At 40.1% G+C, this 6,931-nt stretch overlaps 1 pseudogene; it reads left to right on the forward strand.

The window, feature by feature from the left end:
- Window positions 1-4,857: 4,857 nt before the first annotated feature.
- Window positions 4,858-5,796, forward strand: LOC115641237 (annotated as a pseudogene).
- Window positions 5,797-6,931: the final 1,135 nt, after the last annotated feature.

Consider the following 6,931-nt stretch of genomic DNA (forward strand, 5'->3'; position numbering starts at 1 on the left):
ACTTTTAATGAAAGTTTATAAATCTGAGGTCAAAGAGTGTAGAGTATGAGACTGACCATGAATGAGATTGGAAGATGCAATTATGAGGAATTTAAAAAACCTAAATCCTTCCATACTGATTCTTATGGAAGCAAGAAGAGTTGCAAGGGAGAATCCAAGATGGAAATCTATTCTATGTCCACCATGGCTGCATTATAGTGATATGCATCTGCTGATGATGATGTGCTGCTGATATATATGCAATGTGAACAGCTTCAAGGGGAGAGCCTGAGGAAGCCCCACCCTAACTACCTTACACCCCAGAGATTAAAGCACTTTCCTCAGAGATGGGAGACCTAGCTTCAAACCGCTGCTCCAAATCAGACAAGAGGGAACTGAACAAGGCTATCTCATGTCTGAGTGCCCTAACCACGAAGTTAGAGGTTTGGGGGGATGCTAAGGGTTCCATACGCTGAGTTTGTCAGTTTAGCCTTCCCCGTCAACCTCCCATCCCTCCATTGAAAATACTTGGCAAATAGGTTTCAGATTTACAAATTGTGTGAGATCAACCAAAACACCTTTTTTTGGTAATAAACTATTTACCTCAACATTTTGCCCAGCTCTGTAAAATACATCTCCTCCTTTGTCTCGTCTCTTATTCTTTCCAGCCATTTAATACAGTCTCTTTGCTCATTTCTCATTCTTTAACCTGTGTGTTCATCTATTGGTGATGTTCAAGGATGGCTGACCATTTCCCACATCTTTTCATCTTCTGCTTTCCTATGGCAATTACACATTATAGCGAGGATCTTCAAAGGCTTATATGGGTGATAATATTTGCTATTTGGGTGTCTAACTCCTTTGACTGCTTTAAGATTCTGAACTTAAATATGTATCTTTTAATTGACTGTCACTGAGTTTGGACATCTAATCCATTAGGCTCTTTTGATAATCCAAGTATCATTGCTCCCATTCTTATACGTGGTAGAGCGGTGCTTAAGGGCTGAATCAACACAGGGTTACTGGAAGCTTGTTACAGAAAGTGAACTTCAGGGATCTTGTCCCAGGAGGAACAAGCCAACTCTTTTAAACAGCTATCAAGAATCAGATCTTAGTCTTGGAGTCAGCTAAAGAACAGCTCTTTGCTCAATTCCCACTACACATCTTGAGGGGTTTCACTGCTCTTGATAAAGAATATTCGATCATCTGAGATGCTGTAATCCAAAGGTAGGTAGAGAGATTAGGTAGGTAAATCAATAGGGGTGAGGGATAGCTCAGTTGTTTGAGCATTGGCCTGCTAAATCCACAGTTGTGAGCTCAATCCTTGAGGGCCATTTAGGGATCTGTCAGGGATGGCACTTGGTCCTGCTAGTGAAGGCAGGGGGCTGGCTTTGATGACCTTTCAAGGCCCCTTCCAGTTCTATGAGATAGGTGTATATCTCTATATTTAAGTATGTGGGTAAACAGACTAAGGAAAGAGAAAACCACAGGTCAGAATGATCTCCTCATATTTAAAAGACAGGTGAATTGATCAAAATTTTTATTCCTTATTAATATTTTTTATGCTTTCCATTTGAAGGGATTAGATCCTGCCCCCCCTTATCTTGGGTGAGTTTCTCTATCGCATCTCATTGACTTCTGCCATGATGCAGCAGTCTTCTCACACAGATTAGCAACCCAACTAATACTTGAATCAAACAGCTTGCTCTCTCACTCTTTCTCAAGGCAGCACTGAGACAACTGAAATCCATTGGTGAATGTTAAAAGGAATTTCTATTTTTGGAGTGTGTGTGTCTGTGTGTGTGTGTTGTGGGGAGGGGCATTGGCAGAGGTTATAAGCAGGACATTCCCTGGAGAAGACACTTAGTTTTAAAAAGAATAAAAAAATGGCCTTACTTGTTCAGACCAAAAGTCCATCTAGCCCAGTATCGAGTCTTCCAATAGTGGCTGGTGCCAGATGCTTCAGAGGAAGTCAACAGAACATGACAATTTATTGAGTCATCCATCTCCTGTTGTCCAGTCCCAGCTTCCAGCAGTCAGTTGTTTAGGGACACCCAGAGCATGGGGATTATGTCCCAGACCAGGTTGGCTAATAGAAAGTTGATGGACCTATCCTCCATGAACTCATCTAATTCTTTTTTTTTTTTAACTCAGTTATACTTTTGGCCTTCACAATATCCCTTGGCAATGAGTTTCACAGGTTGACTGTGGATTATGTGAAGAAGTACTTCCTTATATTTGTTTTAAACCTGTTGCCTATGAAGATCATCAGGTGACCACTGGTTCCTCTGGTTTGTGAAGGGGTAAATAACACTTCCTATTCACTTTTTCCATACCATTCATGATTTTATACACCTATATCACATCCCCCTTCAGTCACCTTTTTCCAAGCTAAACATCTTTTTTAAACTGTCCTCACATGGAAGCTGTTCCATACCCATCATCTTTTTTGTTTCCCTTCTCTACTTTTTCCAATTTTAAGATATCATTTTTTGAGATGGGACAGCCACAACTGCACAGAGTATTCAGGGTGTGGGGTGCCATGGATTTATATAGTGGCATTCTGATACTATTGGTCTTATATCTATCCCGTTCTTAATGGTTCCTAACATTCTGTTACCCTTTTTGATTTCCACTGCACATTGAGCTGATGTTTTCAGAGAACTATCCATGATGACTCCAAGATCTCTTTATGGAGGGGTAATTTAGACCACATCATTTTCATTTATAGATGAGATCATATTTTCCAATATGCATTACATTGCATCAATCAACATTGAATTTCACCCAATTGCCCAGTTTTGTGAAATCCCTTTGTAACTCTTCTCACTTTGCTTTGGGCTTAACTATCTTGAATAATTTTGTACCATATGCAAAATTTTGTATAGTTTACATCTTTTTCCAGATGATTTATGACTATGTTGAAGAGCAGTGGTCCTAATACAGATCCTTGGGAGACGCAGCTATTTACTTTTCTCGCTCTGAAATTTCTCTTTGCACACAATCTGCCTGTGTTGAAATTCAGATTCTAGTACCAAGTCCACCTCCTTGGTTAGGTATTTGTCTCATGAGTTGATAATGAAAGAAAGGTATTTTTTTCTCAGTGTTGTCATTTCTTTCCTTCAAGTCTTTGAGCATTCATGTCCTCCAGCCTCTCTCTTCTGGTTTTGCCAAAATCTAATCTTTGGTCACTTCTTGGTTTGCATTATGAGTCCTTTTCACTCTTTGACTGAAAATGATCTCTGGCTTTCTTGAATAGTTTTGGACAGTTGCATGATATCAGCCTGGGGTTACCCACTTTCACAAACACATCTTGGTAGTGGAGGAACCTGTCATACAGTTAAGCTTTTCTGAGGCTCTCTTTATGGCAGTTGTAATATATATCAATTTGCCTGTATTCTCTGTATTTGATTGAGTTGTCAGCCTATGCCCAAACCAATATTTCTAGATCTCGGGGGTTTGTTATTTTATTGTTATAGAAATCCTAGTTATTTTAATAGAGATGAATCCAATAAGATACTATAGATATTAAATACTCTACAACAGTGGTTTTCATCTTGTGGTCCGCAGATCACTGGGGATCCGTAGACCATATCTAAGATTTCCAAAGGGGTCCGCACCTCCATTTAATTTTTTTTTAGGGGTCCACAAATGAAAAAAAGTTTGAAAACCACTGGCCTACAAAAATTATAAAATGTAATACAAAAATGTGCTTCTTACAGTATTGGCCAAATTTCTCTTTGCACACAATGTGCCTGTGTTCACATTCAGAATCTAGTACAAGGTCCACCTCTATGCTTAGGTATTTGTCTCATGAGTTGATAATGAAAGCGAAGTTATTTTTTCTCTGATATCATATGAGGATGGATATAGATTGGACATTGGAGAGAACTTTGGCTTCATTCCCATTCCCCCTGAAAAATGATGTCAAAATAACCACTGACTTCCATGGGAGCAGGATAGATTCTCTACTATATGTAAAGCCTCATATTCTGCTGTGCAGAACAATGAATCAAAAACCTCATTCAGTTATAGTTTAAATGACTTAGGAACAAAAGTCCCATTAATTTTCTGTAAGGCCCCTCTTTTAAAAATTATGTCACTGTGCTGACGGAATGTTTGCTTGTCACATTCATTTCTTCTTCTTCTTGAAAAATCCTAATGATTTTAATAGGTAAGAATCCAGTTATACACTACAGAGATTAAATCATGTTTCCAACAAAATAGTCAAGAACAAGTGACAGAAAGTAATAGAGAAGGAGATATTTTTTATACATTTGTCCACATGCCCAGCTATTGTAAATTGGCCATAGTTGTTTCATTGGAGTGAATCAGTCAGTTCCCAGGCTGGTGTACCTCAGTTGTAGCTCTGTTGAAGTCATAAGGCTGGATTAAAGAAACATTAGGAGAGAGGGAGAGAGAGACTGTATAGCCTGGTGGTTAAAGACCTATCCCGGATGCAGAAGACCAAGTATCCAGTAATTCTGCCATGCTTCCTCTCTAATATTTGTGCTAGATTGCATCAGATTAAAGAGGAGAGACTTAGGGAGCCTGACATCAGTCTGTCTGCAAGTCCCAGCTGAACAGGGCTTTTGTAAACACCAAATTCTGTGATTTAGGCAGCTAAAGTGGCAGTTAGGTGCCCAAGTCCTTTTGTGACTCCAGCATGTTTTGTCTGTTTAAAATACACAAAATCTTCTCTGTTTCTTTCTCACTGAATTTACTATATTTAAAATACATATTGTACAGCTTGGAATAGGACTATCTTTACATTCATGCTACCGATCAGATTAACTTCACTTGCTGTTTAAATTTACTTTTATTATAAGTGTTAATTTGTTTTCTCTCGTCTTCCAGGTCAACAGATTTCCTGAATAAATGCCAATGAAAAATCAAACCACAGTGACCCAATTTATCCTCCTGGGACTTTCCAATGACCCACAGATGCAGATTTTCCACTTCTTGGTGTTTTTAGTTATTTACCTAATCACTCTGAGTGGTAACATAGTGATCATGGTGGTGATAAGAGCTGATTCTCACCTTCACACCCCGATGTACTTCTTCCTCTTCCATTTATCCTTTGTTGATATCTGCTATTCCTCGGTCACAGTGCCTAACACACTGAGGAACTTCCTAGCAGAGCACAAAACTATTTCTGTCAATGGCTGCATTGCTCAGATATTCTTTATCCTCTTTTCCGTTGGTGCTGAAATTCTCATTCTCTCAGCCATGGCTTATGACCACTATGCTGCCATCTGTGACCCAGTGCGTTACATGGAGAGAATGAGCAAAGGGATCTGTGTTCAGCTGGTGAGTGGGGCATGAGCAATAAGTTTCTTCCATGCCCTGCTTAACACTGTTTTTACCTTCAATTTGCATTTCTGTGGGCCCAATGAAATCAGCCATTTCAGCTGTGAGCTCCCTCCTCTATTACAACTGTCCTGCACTGACACCCTCACCAATCAAGTGGTGCTTCTTACTTCTGTTGTGATATTTGCATCAAGTGCCTTCCTCCTCACCCTGATCTCCTACATTAATATCACCTCCACCATCCTGAAGATACGCTTTGCGGAGGGCAGGCTTAAAGCCTTCTCCACCTGCAGCTCCCACCTTTTTGTGGTTGGCTTATTCTACAGGACAGGTTTTCTCCAGTACACAAAACCCAGGTCGGTCTCCTCTGTGGTGCTGGATGAAATATTCTCAATCGAGTACAGTATCTTGAACCCTGTGTTAAACCCCATCATCTACAGCCTGAAAAACAAGGAGGTGAAAACAGCTGTAGGGAAAATGTTAGGGAAATTCAAATTTCTCAAGTAGTGTCAATCTTATTTAAAACAACAACAGCAACAAAAGTACACAGAACTGTGGATAACTTATGTTTGGGAGATTCTCTGTTCAGTTATCTGACACTTTGGGCCAAAGCCTCAATTGGTCTAAATTAGTGTGACTCCATTAAACTCAGCAGGCCGTATCCTCATTGGGTAGGAGAGACACTGGAGCAAAGGGGACGGGAGTATCTTATAAGATTCATCCCTATTCGTGTATCTGTCTCCAATAATAATAATTAATGAGGGTTATCCCCACCTAGGCCAAGATGCACAAAGGAATTAAGGCTGTATTAGGAGAGATTGAGACACAGATCAAGTATCACATATCCCATTGGTTAGGGCACTCACATGGGAGAAAGCAGATCCCTTTTTCAAATCTTTCTTCTTACCAGGCATTTGAAGAGGGTCTGAAACATCCCTAACTACTAAGAAAAAAGTTGAGGGGTTTCTTTCACCTAATTCCTTCTTGTTTTCTCCTCTCTCTCATCATGGTTTCTTGCCACCTTAGGTGGGGTTAGAAACTTCCCAGCTGAGAAACCCAAGGCAAAGGAGGTGTATTCCTGCAGAGGAGATGGGGACTCAACTTCTGTGATAGCTGCTGGATTTATAACACAACCCTCTGCTTGGCCTTTCCCAAAGTGGTTTCTCCAGTGTCTCAATCTGGATCATAGACTCTTTTTGATTTCATTTTAAAGCACAGAGACCAGTCTTTTGTTGGTGCTTAACAGATGATTGATGATAATAAGCTTCTGTAATTTGGGGAAAAGAACCTTACAGATGGACTAAAGAATTTAATACATGTTGTTATAATTTGGCCTACAAACGTATCCTCATTTTGAGCTCATCTGTAAAAAATATATGATAGTTCATCAGATGTCACCATAGCCTCAAATAGCAAACGTTGGTTACTGGAGTGAGCGTCACCATCATGGCTGACATGCCCACCATTTCCTGGGACCCCAGAACTTCTTCATCCTAATCCTGAGAGATGTCCTGACTAGACTAGTCCAGAGAGAGGGAGGAAGATGACACCAATAATGCCTCCGGTTAAATCCCAAATACCGCCTTAGATGTGAGACTTTCTCTCACTTCATCTTCCTCCCTTTTCCCTGCCTCCTTTTCAT

Source organism: Gopherus evgoodei, unplaced genomic scaffold (assembly GCF_007399415.2).
Source record: "Gopherus evgoodei ecotype Sinaloan lineage unplaced genomic scaffold, rGopEvg1_v1.p scaffold_33_arrow_ctg1, whole genome shotgun sequence".
NCBI classification, from domain to species: domain Eukaryota; kingdom Metazoa; phylum Chordata; order Testudines; family Testudinidae; genus Gopherus; species Gopherus evgoodei.